Genomic DNA, 15,091 nt, shown 5'->3' with positions numbered 1-15,091 from the left:
CTTATCACTCCCTACAACTCCCTGAAAGGAAGCTGCAGAGAGCTGGGTTTGAGCCTCTTTAACCTAGTACTACTAGGCGACAGGACAAGAAGGAATGGCCTCAAGCTGCACCAGGGAAAGTTTAGATGTTAGGAAGTATTTATTTACCAAATGGGTTGTTGTGGGTTGGAATGGGCTGCCCAAGGCAGGGGGGGAGTCCCCATCCCTGGAGGGCTTGAAGAGTCGGGTCGATTTAGCACTTAGGGATATGCTGTAGTTGGGAACTGTCAGTGCTAGGGGAACGGTTGGACTAAATGATCTTCAAGGTCCTTTCCAACCGAGATGATTCTGTGATTCTGTGAACCTTATTTTTGTCTTTGCTGGGCCTTCTCTCAATTACTAAAACCTGTGTTGCAATATTCCTAAAGCCGAAGTACCCAGAATGAGTTATACTGTGCTTGGTAGGGGAATCCTATTTTTAGTATATCAAAAGGTGCTGCATGCAGCAGTTGTTTTGCTTTTGTGAGCCCAAGCTGCATAAAAAAAAAAAAAAAAAAAAAAAAGTCAGATTAATATTACACTTCACAGTGACCTCCGTATTTCCCCCACCAAAACCAGCTCTCAGACATGTTGCCCAAAGGGCACACATGAAGACATTATACTATTTTTGTCTCCTGGTTTCAAGTGCCAGCTGTCACCTAGTAGATGACCTTGAGACTGGCTGAGCATTCTTGGCTTTGTCTGGAGAAGAATCATTCATGCCACGATCAGGCTTCCAATGGTGAAGAGTATTTCTTAATTAGAGTAAGGAAATGTCAGCAATTAAAATCATTAAACCTCATGCCACTAAGGGAAAAGAATGGCTGGTAGAATTACATGTTGCATACCTCATGCTAGCAAAGCCAGGATTTTTGCTAGAAGCAAGCAGTCCCCTTTTCCTTTGGCACTGGGGCTACAGACTCTTATATTAGGCAAATGAATTATATAGAAAAAGATTTGAAACTATAGCACAAAAACTACTGAAATGCCTCTTTTGGGTTCAGCATGTTCTGTAATAAATTAATATATGGAGTGTGCTGCCCAACTGGGCTATTATTATTTTTTTTTTAATACAACAGAAAAAAGGCTCTTATGAACTTTTGAACCTTTAAACTTTTTTTTTTCAACAAAATATCTAAGTTAACAGGGGAAAAATAAAGTTTCTAAATAAAGTCTTCCCCTAGGACGGCATTTTAGTCTTGCCAAATTAAACTAACCAAAACTTTTGTTTCTCTAGCAATTTAGCTTCCCAAGAAAAATACACCTGCAGCTATCAGGAGCTTTGCTTGAGCATGCAGGCCTTCTATTTCATGAACAACATTAGAGGGCACTTCTGCATTGTGGTAGGCTTAAGTCAAAGAAAGGGACAAGCCTGACCTTACCAGCTGAATCGCACTTGAATTCAGAGGCAACCTGAGATCTGTTCCAGCCTTTACCCGGATTAATAATTTATTCTGCAGGCAGTCTTTTTGATCTCATTGAAGCTGATCCTGGAGTAAAGCATGACCTGCTGTGAAGGAAGGTAAGACCTGGTGCTTCATAAGGAGGTCAGTGGTTGGGGAGACGAGGCTGAGACGTGGGCTCCCCTCCTGCCCCACATTCCCGTGTCCCTGCCCTGCAGTGGCTCTGCCCTGGCAAGCTCCCACCCAGGGCTGGAGGGGCTGGACCAAAGGCAAGTGTGAGATCTGCAATGCAGGATGCAAGAGGCAGATGTTATAGTTTTGCCAGCTTCATTGATTTTTTTTTTTCTGAGTCTTTCTACATTTGATGCTTTTACAGATTCAGTTGACAAAGGCACATGATTAAATTATAATTTCTGCTTTCGCTGAAAAAACCCCAACCAAACAAAACCTTTCCAACCTGTGTTATTACAGAGGAAAGCTTGAAAAGGAGATCTAAAAACTTAAAAGGATATTGGGAGAGAAAGTAAAAACTCAAACTATAGTTATTTATTATAGAAATGTCATTATTTTTAAACTAATTTCCTTATTTTGAAGGTGCTGACTCACATTTGATGAAGGTTGCAGATTAGCAATGCTGACATAAGCAAACAAACAAAAAAAAATCATCACTGTAATTAAATAGCTCTAGTTTATCCAAAAGCTTCTAAGCAGCCTTTTTAATATGTGCTTTTATTCAATGACATAATCTCTTTGACAGAGTTGCACAAAAGTTATCAGGACATTCACAGAGGTCTCACTGGTCTTAATTTTCCTATTTACTCTTCTTCAGGGCCTGATTTATGGAACTGAGCTCCTGAAACCAGACTACCAGTGAAATGCACTTCTGATTTATCCTAAGCCTCTATCCCCATTAGGAGGCAGGATTTCACAACATGCCTCAAGAGCAATCTTCAGTGTTTATTATTGTACAGACTAACCAGGCAAAGCCTGCTCGGTTTAGGCATCAGATTCCCCTGTTTGCTTTGAAACTCCCATTTCTCACTCATAATGCCAGGGAAAGGTTGTAGGAACTGTTTGAGTGTTTTCTCCCAATCCCACTTCAGGAGTGAGGAAGTAAAAAAAGACAGAGCATCGGCAGGGTGTTATGAAAACATCAGTCATTCCTTTCTGGAGTGAGTGACCATGACCTCTCCGTGGTCAACTCAAAATTTAGACCTAAAAGTCAGTTTGCATAGTCCTATCCAAGAATAAGCAGCTTCTTACTGGAAATTGTTCATCAGTCAAGCCAAATTTAACGCTTAGCCTTCTCTCTAACACTGCAGGTATGCCGAGAAATCAGGAGCTCACAAAGACTCCCAGGTAATCTCTACTTTCTTGTGTGGTGTTGGGGGCTGCCTCCCACCTCGCATCACTTGTGCCACATCCATTGTATAAAGAGAGAGTGTAACCTGGTGTGGCAGCTCTCTGAATCTGTGACTTTTCCTAGGGAGAGGTACAAGCTTCACTATGGCAAGAATGATTCAGACTTCAGATTTTTCCTGTCCTGGTCTTGAAGCCATTGTTCCATATTTAACAAACTTTGGAAATCACAGTGAAGGGGAGGTATGAAATCTCTCAGAACCAGGTCAGCCCTGAAGACCTTCCTGTCTAGCTGATACCCACATTCAACGAGCAGCAGTCCTACAGAAGACAGACATGAGCAGCAGTCCAACAGAAGAACAGGGGCCTGTTTTGGCCAACGCAGAAGTAAAAAACAGCCTTGTAGTTGTGTTATTAAGGTTGCCTGGTACAATGCACACGCCTCCGAGGGAGCACGAACACTTGTGCATCTGTTCATCTCCCCCCACACACACTCTCTCCGTTCAGGAACATGTCTGCCCCTCGTCTTGGCAGCCTCTCTCTTCAAGTTTCAACCATCTGATTCATGCAGCAAAAAGTCTCCCCACAGAAAACATGCTGGCGGAACCGCTTTGTTTTTTCTAGAGCAGTGCAAACAGTTATTGCAAGGGAATTTTAGGAAGATTGTGCCTGGCAAGGAAAGTTCACTAAATAAATATGTGATGTTAATTATCCTTTGCCTATTTCAAGTGAGCATTTCAAAGTGCTTTGCAAGCCGTTAATTAAGCTGCAATTTAGTACCATGAGGTAGTTAAATATTATTAGCACTGTTTTCTGCAGGTGGGAGACTATGACAGAGAGGGTGAAATGACTTGGATGAAGTCTGTCAGTAGCAAGACCTGAGCCCCCAAACTTACAAATTTCAGCTCCCCATCTCCCTGCTTCGCTAGACCTTTATGCTGTGAAAAGACATGATCACCTCATGGAGTATGATGAAAGCATGTACAAATTTGTACAGCAGATCCAGAAATGGTGTCACCCACATAAGAGAAGCGTGGCTGGCAGGAGGAGCGATTCCCTGGACTGTGCTGCTAACACAGTCATTGTGTCATACATCCCCCAGACCCTGGAGCAGCTCTTAACTAATTGCAGCCTCTGTAGTTAATTACAGCCTTGATTCCGGTCTGCCCAGATACTCTGTTGCTAACACCTCTGGTGCCAGATTTCACAGACGGGGCAGACATTTAAGCTGGCTCTGTGCTTCTGACAAAATTTTGGGGTCTAATGTTTCTCTGAAATGGCTCCATCTGTTTTGGGGGCCTCACACAGCCTTTCCCCTTCTGCTTTGTTAACCCCTCCTTCTGAATAACTGGCCATGGTGAAGTGTCTCAGCTGAAATAGTTGCTGAGTGCCAGAAGCCAACGCACAGAGGGCTGATGCTGAGAGATGCCCCCAGGACTGTCTGTATTGTCCCACGAGTCCCCACCAAAGGAGGTGAAGTCTGAAGCTGAAGACTGTCTCTTCCAAAAGAAGTGCCAAGCATCACTTCCCAAAAGCAGGATTTGGATAGAGGGGCTGTTTCTCCAGCTTCTCATAAGATCCATGTTCCATCATCTGTTTTCTAGCCCTGCTTTAGACACCACATCTCCCATCAGATGCCCCACTAGTTCCTATATTCTCCAACCATTTTAACTCGTCATCTTACTTTGTTTAATCACCTTAAGCCTAGTCTTAATAAAAACTCTAAATTAATGAAAGAATAAAAGAACGAGAAAAGTTTAAAGAGAAACATTCAGCTTTGAGTGGTCATCTTTAGGATGGACGTTTACAGAAAAGAAAAGTCAAAGCGTAAAAGCTGGGGAGCTTCTGCAATATTCAGCTGTCCCTGTTTTCCCCTGTTGGTATGAATTCTACTATTTTGGTAAATAACTTTCACTCCTTTTAAGAGATATATAATCCGTGTGGCACCTTGGAGCCACTCATGATCTACTGGGCATGAGCTTTCTGAGAAGTCAACTCCTTTCCGAGGTAAGTCCATGAAGCCGCGGTGGAGACGGCCCCTGAAGCGCCGGGCTCGCTGGCCAGCTCTGAGACAGCCCCACTGGCGACAGCACTTCCCGAGCAGCCTGGAGCCGTGCCCAGGACATACGCCCAGGGGATGGCATTTTCCACGTACCTTATAGACGAGGCTACCTCAGCTATAACCCTCCCTCCCACCGCAGGGCAAGTGCGTGTGGCAGCTGCAATCATCCAAATAATGCCCAAGCAATGCTTAGCACCGTACTGTGTGCATGCGGGTGGAGATAAACTTTGCTAACATGTATTCCTACACATATTTATACCTTTATTGGCACATTTCTCATATGTAGGTAGGTGCCATGGCTGATGTACAGATGTCAAGAGCCACTAGATGGGGCTGCAGGAGGAAGATAGCTGTGGGGTTATAGGCAATCCATCAGGATCAAGCCGAGTTGCGTGTTTAGCATCCTGGCCTGTGTGGGATCTTTATTGAAAAAGATCAACCATAATAGCAGCGTGCAGCACCTGTAATCTTACCACGGGAAGGGAAGCAAGCATGCTTTCCAAGCCAAAATGCACAGTTTTTTACCAGGAAAAAAAAACATTGTATCCCTTCAATTGTAAACTCCGGGTGAATGTGCTTATACATTCAGAGCATGAGGCAGATGGTAACAAACCACATGCTTGTGGATTATCCCACTTTTTCCACATTTGCATTCTCAAAACCACTTTTGGTGCCCGTGGTTTAACCTCTGTTTCCCTAACTCCTGTTTATGAGTTGAGTGGTCACATGTCATCATGTTGAGTGGGAAAGTGTGTACAGGGGATAAGGAGGTAGAAGTGGTTCCATATGGTGAAGGAACTGACTATGCCAAAGTATTAAAAAAAATATAGAAAGAGGGAAAAGCAGGAGTAAAATCTTTTGAAAAGATCGAAAATCTAAAATGCTTGTGACCTCATATGAAGGAAATGGTTATCTGCGCGTGAAAGGGAAACTTATGATTTGAAGTGCTGGTAATATAGGTTTTGGTGTTTGGAGCAAGGGCGAAGGTTAGAGAGATTTACCTTCCTCTATTCTATGCATGATTCAAGCTGAAGGCTGAAAGATTGCAGTCAGAAGACAGGAGGCTGCTAAGCAGCCGTGAAACTGCCAGCTTCAGTTCTTCTTCCAATTTTAAACTGTTGATCAGAATGAAAAAAAAAAAAACAAACCCCAAAACAACCAAAACCAACAACAACAAAAAAAACCCCAACAAATCAAAAAACATTTTAGCTCTGTTCACAATAGTGTTATGAAGTTGCTGGCGCAGTACTAAGTGTGTGCTTGTGGTTTCTTGAGACAATTCATCTAGCAAAGTCGGAGTCCTTCTGCTTCAGGGAGAGGCGAACAAAACACAACAGATGCCCTTTATTCAGAGTGGATAGCAAGGGTCAACTTCATTATAATAGTAGATGATAAATGAAATACCACAAAATTATGGAAAAAAACCCAAAACAATGAGAAAAGGTCTTTTGTATCCCAGGTTTGAATAAAAAGCAGACAACAGTGATTAAAACCCATTATTGCTGGATGGGGATATAGTGTTCTCTTCTTCTGGCAAAACCAACTTACAGAACCAGTTTTGCTGCTGTAATCAGTTATCAGTCCTGGTCGTTTTATTAATCTAGAAAGATTAACCAAAGGAAAATGAACAGGAACTCAACACTAAAGCGTACTTCTATGGTGTAAGCATACATTGGAGATGTGTGCTGTAAAAAATTGATGAATGAAAGGATGTTATTACCCAAAGTGACTGAAGTATCCAAATTTTTTATTATATACCATGAAGCAATTTGAGAAATCAAGATTTTTAGATGTAGGGAGCCTTCTGAAAATCAAGTGTCTCTGGCAGATTTCTAGCTGGGCACCCAAAATGTGATACATTTCTGAATAATTAGGTCAAGGTTCTTTGGTTCTGAGAGTCAATTACGTAATCATAAACCAGTCCTGAGACAGGGTTCAAAGACCATCTTAACTGCCATTCATACAGCTTGTTATTGGGTGGTCCTGAAGATTGCAGACTTAAGTTGGGACTGGTTTCAGAAGTGAGACTAAGAAAAGCTGCGTGTGGTTCAAAAGCCCTTCTGCCTTCATGGAGAAGCAGATGCTGTGATAGTTTTTGCCAGTACAGAAGATGATGCATGGACACCAGGGTGAAACTCCAATTTCTCTTTCCCATCAGTTTCAGTGTGGCCAGGATTTAAACCCAGTTGTTTTAGGGACAAATCCAATGCTCATTTTATCAACTCAAAGACTTCCGCTGATTTAAATGGGAGATGGATCATACTCCCAGAAGTCAATAATCACAGCTCAGGAAAAAGTCCTTCACTTCATTATTTCAGAAGTGGAAGAAGAACAGATTGGACTGGAGGGGGGAGAAAGCAGAGCCACAGTCATAGGTCAAGACTACTCCAGCTAACATCAGTGTGGCAAAAACTAAGCCGGCTTCATCTCTGTGAAAAAGAATTGGATTTTTCTTAGCAGATCTGAAACTTTCCCAGAGGCAGGTTCAAACCTGCAAATTGCACAAAAAAACACTTTCCATCTGACTAGACATCCTATTACAAACCTGTTCTATATTCTGTAAAGCTGGCGGTGGGTGGCTTTCAGTTGACTTCCTCCCCACACACACACTCACTGCCCTTTGCTGCCAAGTCAGAAAGATGAAAAATCATATATACTTGCATTCACCAAGTGATCTCCAAAGCAACTTAATACTGGTTCAAGTCTTCCTTGTCTTATAAATCGGATTCTTTCTGTAGATTGTTTACTTACCACTTCTAGTGTGTCTCCAATAAATTAAAATCTGCTGAAGTGGTAAAATGTACGAAAGATATAGTGGATGGTCTGCAGGCTGTACAGTGGAGCCATTATTCTAAGAGGAAGTAGGAAAGGCAATCATAAAATTTTGAAAAATTATGCAATAACTTTGTAGTTATTGCCCATCTGTATTCATTACAATGATCTACTTCACAGGCATATAAATAGAACTGGCAAGTAAAAGATGTGCTGTTTGCCTCCAGATGTGGCACTAGGCTTCAGCAAATGAAATTCAGTTAAAGACTTTAGAAAAAATGTTTTAAGTGTTCATCAACAGATGGAACCTAATCACCTCTCTCCCACCCTGCATTTTACATCCCCCCCCCCCCCCCATGCTTGCTCTTACCCTCACTCAGGACACCTTCTTTGGAAGAAAGATGGCAAAATTTAATTGCTTCATTTGCAGGGCAACCCTGATACACTACATGACTTCATTCTCACAAGGCAACCAGTCCCATAAATCACACCTACTGAGTGCACCCATTAGAGCTCCAGTACAACAACTTTATGCCTAATACTCTCCAAACAAGGACCACACAAAACTAAGACTGTAAAATTGCCGTTGACTCACAGCAGCTTTTATAACATGCACTCAGCTCAAAAAGACTTAACTTATATGGTTTTTAATCATGTTTGGGCATAGGAGACCTCTCACTGATTCAAGACAACATATGTTAAAAAAAAAAGAAGAAAAAGCAGAATATATTTGGCAGAGCTCTCTCCCCTGCAGTTCCCACAGAGAAATATGTCAGTATAATGGAAAAATGATTGTTTCTTTTTGTAAAGAAAGGGGATCCTGAGAAGTGCTTCTTCCTAAAATAAATAAATTAAAAAAAAAAAAAAAAAGGTACTTTGTGTGTCACCACGGGGAGGGAAAGCAGTAAGAAAGGTGGTATTTCTGGGTTAGATCCTCATCTCCTGTGTATCTACAGAAAGTTATGGAAGCAGCTAGAGCTGCACACACTGACTTGGGAGTCCCAGTGCTGCAAGGGTACCTCCTGCCTCCGAGAATATTTTCCCCACCGGGCCAGGGAGCAATCTACACTGCAACGGCCCCACTCATGCCATATGCAAGCACAGGCACGGTAACGTTATCAAGCTGAAGCAGCGAGCTAACACCAGAAAGGAGCAAGCCGCAGTTGAGGAGCTGGCTGATGCTATTCACAGAATTAGATAAACAGCTGGCATGAAGCATTGGGTATTCAAAAATATCCTGGCCAAACTGCTGCATGAAGCCGGGAGTCTCCGGTGCAGAGCCTGCCACTGCAGGCTCCTGTATGAACAAAGGCTGCAGAAGGGGATCGCGAATGGATCCAAAGATTTTCATGTGCTTCAGACCAGGGCTCCCATTGCTTCCCTCCAACAATGTGACATGCATCACCACATTTCACTTAGAATCTCTTATTTCTTCACACAATAGCTTTTTTTTTTCCCCCACCCTCCCTACGGCTACAAATGAGACCAAGGGGGTGAATCTTACACGCTGTCTAATGGACTTCCTCGCATTTGTAAGGCAAAAACAAGGGGTTTACATAATCAGGCTAAGATGCAAACCAATTGAAATTACAATGGTACGTTAGAGTATATTCCTTAAGTATTCAAACCACAGTGAAAAAAAATAATCCCCTCCGCTAAACTACAAGGGGCTGACTGAAACCCACAAAGGCTGGGAAAATACGGTAAGGTCTGACTGAAAGTTTGTCCTTACTTCACCCCTGAGGAGAAGAGTAGAGAGTATATAGATAATATTGGCTGCTTTTCGCTGAGCAGCAAATACACAGCACAGCTATTAAGCCCCACAAATTAAATAGGAGCTTTGCCACCATATCCTCCGTCCCGTTCCCACACGGTCAGATCTCTAACTCACATGCTTACAGGGCAGCTGCTTTCGTTCTGTCCAGGACCTTCATTTCCAGAGGCGCCAGTCTTGGCTTTCCTTTCCTGTTTTATAAGCTTTAAGTTAGCACCTGGTATGCTTTTCTCTCTCCTTGCCCTTGCCCTTGCCCTCACAGAAAGAGGTGTTGATAGAATCAACACAAGACAAGACAACACCAAAAAAAAAAAAAAAGAAGTGAGCAGACCAGCTCTGGATGCCTGGGATCCCATGGATTCATAACCTATTCTCTGTCCCCATATTCCCCATCCCCACCCTCTTTTTCAGGCCCGCAGCATCTCGCCTCCTTCCCCTCTCCACGGTGACATGCCATGTGACTTAGCAGTTGTCTGGGGCAGTGGTCCCAGCTGTTTTAGGGAAATGCACGTGCTGCCTGCTCAGCTGGTTGCTACTTTTTCAGGTGGATAAGGAACTGAGTTAAAGATGACTTTTCCTCAGTGAAAGCACTAATCAGAATCTTCTTCCTCTACCCAGCTACCTCTCTTCATGAAAAATCACAGGCACTTGCCTCCACTTCTACTGCCCCCCCCCCCCCAAAAAAAAAAAAAAAAAAAAAGAAATTGAGGTGAAATAGACTATTGAGTTCAAAAGTTATTATGAAGGATGGATGGACACGACCATATGTTCACAGAAGCATAGTTTCTTTAGAAAATCAGCCTCAAAAGTCACCCTTTCACAGAAGCCTTTAAGACCAGTAGTAAATGAATCAAAACTATAGTGTTATTCACAGATGATCAACTCTGCAGGTACAGTGGTTTTTTTTTCTTCACCTAAGTTTCACATAACTGAAGTTACTTCTCATTTAAGCTTCTCTGCGTCTTCTGAGGTGTCTGTCAGGCTGATCACTGAAGAAGGATTTAGATTCCTCTGAGTTTCCCATCTAAAAATACATTAACATGTACACGCATATGCCTCATGTAGGTGCACATGTAGGACCTTCCAACCTATTTCTGCATAATCGCAAGTTCCAACTCTTCACCATCTTTCATGTGTTTTCTACAAACCATATTTTCTACTCTGTAGGGTAAGAAAAGAATTTTATTTCTGTTTCTCAGGTGAAGAGCTGAAGACTCTCGAAGATCAGGATCCCAGTAAAGTATCCAGTTTCTGTGGGTTTTAATTACTTATGTACATCTGAGAAATTGTGATCACAGGCTTCAACCAAGGATTTACCAGAAGTTCATGGAAAAGAAAGAATGTAGTTCCAGATCCCAGATTAATGCCCTAGTTCCATCCTTTTCCATTCATCCCTTAATGACCTGTAATGTAATTAGCTGTGGGTGAAAAAAAACCCCAAAACCAAATATATAGGGAAAAGAGACAAAATAAAGAAAGATTTCAATTTTATTTGTACAGTTTTCCAGTCCTGTGTTACATATAGTCTAGACTCAGTTGTATGCTGAGGACACTTTAAACCACTCTAGTAAATTAAAAACCTCTTGAAGAAGGCAAAAATCTCTTTTTACCTCCCTAACACCTTTCTAGCTACCACTAATTAAAAGATACTTTGCTCTAATGACAGTCCACTTTCAAATCTCAAAAAAACCCAGAGTAACGCTATTAGAATATATTTTTTTCTATAATGCTGCCTTCTGGAGGGAAAGCAGCATGCTGTAAGGATGGAAGCATCTTCAAACTCTGCTTCAAGCTGGGGAACAAAAGTTTCTCTGCAAACAAAGAAACATAAATTAAATTTAAAAAGCAATGTTTCACATTCTTTATGGGTTGGCAGGAGCCTGCAGGCTGATGGTTTGGGACACTAAAGCCATGGGTGCACCCCATGAAAGACAACCCAAAAGTTCTGACACTGAAGCATAATGGTTAGGGCTATTCAAATACTCCATCTGCTTTGCTGTGTTTTTAAATGAGTACATGTGAAATACTTGGGGTTTTGGTTTTTTTTTTTTCCCTCAAAGCAAGAGAGGGTATTGTTTAGCTGTCAGACAACAGAGCTGGGCAACCTGAGGACACATGGAATAAATAATGCAGAAATTGTTATAAAGCCACTTATATCACATGAGGTCCTATCTATAATCAGTTTTGCCTCAGCAAAGATATCATATCGTTTCCAGATTTGGAAAAATAGTGAAAAAAAATAAGGATTTCTTCACTTGAGAGAAGAAGTAAATAACAAGGGAAGAGAGAAGCGTATACAATATCACAGATACTCTGGAAAGGGACAATAGTCACATTCAGGGAACTGAAAAGGTGAGTCTGTTAAATATACTGGAAGTAAACACTATTTAGCAGAACATATAATTGTTCATTGCTACAGGATGGGCTTGAAACAAAGAATTTAAGCTAGAAGTAAACAAGATTTAGATACATGTATGTATGAATAACAACCCTACCATTGTTATTTATTGACGCAATGGTTAATGATATCATTTTGGGCTTGGAGAGTTGGATAAACTTGATTAGATTTTCACAAATTTAGAAAATTTAAAAGCTACTAGAGACCACTGAATCATCTTCTGTATAATGTAATTTAGTAAGTATCACCCAAATCCCCTCATACTAAACCTGGACACCTGAACTGAAGTTTCTGTTTTCAAGAGCCGGGGGAGGACAGTGAGTGGAGACCAGGAGAGACTGACTTGCCACCAGTGAGCGAGGGCCTTGCAAAGACAAGGAGCTGAGGACTCAAACTGTATGAAGGTGTGGCTGAAGCTCTAAACCAGAAGATTGGAGCGAGTCAGTGGGTAGCTTCTCTTTGGGTGCTTGCCCTTCAAAAACGTTCAAGTGGTCTGCGAAAGATATATATCTGAAATACTTTCTTTACTAAAAACTCAGCATTTATTAGGCTCTTAGGAGAGTTCTCAAGATAAATACATTCCACAGGGATTTGATGCTGACAATTGTTTGTGTACTGTACCCATAGCTTCTGGAAGATGAGAAACAGGACTTTACGTGAAGCTTGCTTAAAACCCTGCTTCTAACCCCCACCCCACTCCGCTCTTTGAGCATGTTCCCCTGCAGCCTCAGCTGCTATTTTTAACTCTGCCATTAAGAGTTGCACTCTTTAGCAACCCTTATATGTGAACTGAGAAAGAAGAATGAGCAAGAACACCACTGTTAATCCAGCACACTTATCTAGAGTGGAGGAAGCACCCCAGCATCAGTGGATATCACAGGTCTACAATGTCAGCTCTTGGCTACCAAAGAACTTCCTACCAAAAAGAGAACAATTTGAGCACTCTCTTTAAGTCAGTCTTCATTGCCTCTTCCTCTACTGTACTGGTGCAAAAAAAGGCTTAGTGTAAACTCAAAACTGAGCTCTACTCATACTGGATCCTTTATCACTACCTTACAGCATCTCAGTGCAAAGACTGATTTATATTAACATACTATGGTTAATTTCTGCCTAAGAGCCATGGGTGATGTATTTCCATGCATTGATTTACGACAGTTCAGCTATAACACCTGTAAAACTTATGTCTCAACTGAATCAGGGATGTTCTTACAATCAAACAAGTATGCAAGACCCAGATCCAATAAAGAACAAAACGTCTAAGTTCACAGAATCATTTCGGTTGGCAAAGCCCTTGAAGTGCCTCCAGTCCAACCATTAACCCCACACTGACCGTTCCCAACTCCCCCAGATCCCTCAGCGCTGGCTCAGCCCGACTCTTCAACCCCTCCAGGGATCCCGGGGACTCCCCCCTGCCCTGGGCAGCCCATTCCAACGCCCAACAGCCCCTTCTGCACAGAAATCCTTCCTCAGAGCCAGCCTGACCCTGCCCTGGGCAGCTTGAGGCCATTCCCTCGGGGCCTGGCGCTGGCTCCTTGGCTCCAGAGACTCATCCCCCCTCTCTGCCCCCTCCTGGCAGGGAGTTGCAGAGGGCCAGGAGGTCTCCCCTCAGCCTCCTCTTCTCCAGACTGAACCCCCCCAGTTCCCCCAGCCGCTCCCCAGCAGACCTGTGCTCCAGACCCTGCCCCAGCTCCGTTGCCCTTCTCTGGCCACGCTCGAGTCATTCAATGGCCTTTTTGGGGTGAGGGGCCCAAAACTGAATGTGAAAGTTACAGCACCTTGACTCCTAAATGGAAACACAGGTGTTTCTGTTAGCCACCTACGCCTCCACAAGACTGACTGAGAAGTAGGCACCTTCACATAAGAAGAGCATGCTGGTGGGGAGCTACCTAGGGGATTCTAGACAAGAAATATTTAGTGTGGGCTGTGTATCAAAGTTTGTCTCTTACCAGAGCTTAGATGCATAACTTTGCAGCTTGAAGTCCTCACCTTGAGAAACAAATATAATAGTTTCTGCAAGCCGCTTGTCTACTCTTTAATTTTAAAAAGGTAAAAACAACAGAAAAATCCACAGATTTTACTTAAAGTAATAAAGAGAGTCCGAAGAAGCTCTCCCTTCCACAGTTTTATCACCCAAACAGTTCTAAGCTTTGGTCAAGTTGCAGTGCCTCCTCATGTGTTACGTGAGGAATTCCAGTTAGAAACCGTATTCAAACACAGGTGCTTTCTGGGGCTGTTCTTCCCTTTTGCCATCAAGTGATGACTGAATTTTCTTTTTCTTTCTAGAGCTTCATGGCACAGGACTTGCAAATATTGAAGATAATATTAACATGATTTAATTAACTTAGGAAAAACTGCCTTTCCTAGAGAATTTTAGTGTTCTCAGCCTTCACACTTTTATACTGAATTTCACAAGAAAATATTTCTGTCATTCATAGTCTTGAGGATTTTCCAACTTTTGCTTTTTTTTTTTTTTTTTTTTTTGTAGAGAAACTTTGATATGGTTCAAAACTCAAGACACATTAAAAAGGGCCGAGCCTTTACCACATAAGAAAACTTGATTTGAAGAAAACCGCAATGTTTTAAGGAGACTTGACTTACTATATGGAAATATTTAGGGATAACAATACCAAGATCTCATTACATACAACGCTTCAAATGTCACTTAGTCTCTTGAGATTCCTAATGAGAATGCCTGCAGGGGGAAGAATTTTATATGAAGGACTCAGGCCCTCTGTTTTTGTAAAAAATGTCTATATGTATAGCTTAATTTGTTCTCTGTAAGAATTGCCTTGCAACTGACATGCATGCACATCTAAAGGTCTCTAGTTCCCTTAAAAGTCCAGTACAGTGTGTAAATTCACATTTATCCATAAAATAGTGGGTACCAGAGTCCCAGTTACCATTTATCAGTGACCTAGAGGAGAAGAGGGAATGCGGCTTCACCAAACTGGTTGAGGACAGTCAATGAAGCCCTCCCGCAGAGCTCTCATTCAGCTGGAGAATGGACTGAAGAGGCTGGAGGAATGGGCTGACAGGAATTATGAAATTCAAGAGGAACAGTTGCAAAGTCCTGCACATGGGATGGACAAACCCCATGTAATTGTACGGCCACAGGGCTGATTGGATATGTAGAAGTTCTGCTGAAAAGGACCTGGAAGTCCTGTTCTGCTGGACAGAAGGCTGCACAGGAGTCAGCATTGGGCTCATCAGTGAGGGCTAACAGTGTCCTGATAGCAACAGAAACACATCAGTTGGTTGAGGGAAGTGATTATCTCCCCGTTCTCAGCAGCTCTTTGGCCACATCC

This window comes from Athene noctua, chromosome 3, assembly GCF_965140245.1.
Source record: "Athene noctua chromosome 3, bAthNoc1.hap1.1, whole genome shotgun sequence".
NCBI classification, from domain to species: Eukaryota; Metazoa; Chordata; class Aves; order Strigiformes; family Strigidae; genus Athene; species Athene noctua.
Note: the sequence above shows the minus strand (reverse complement) of the source record.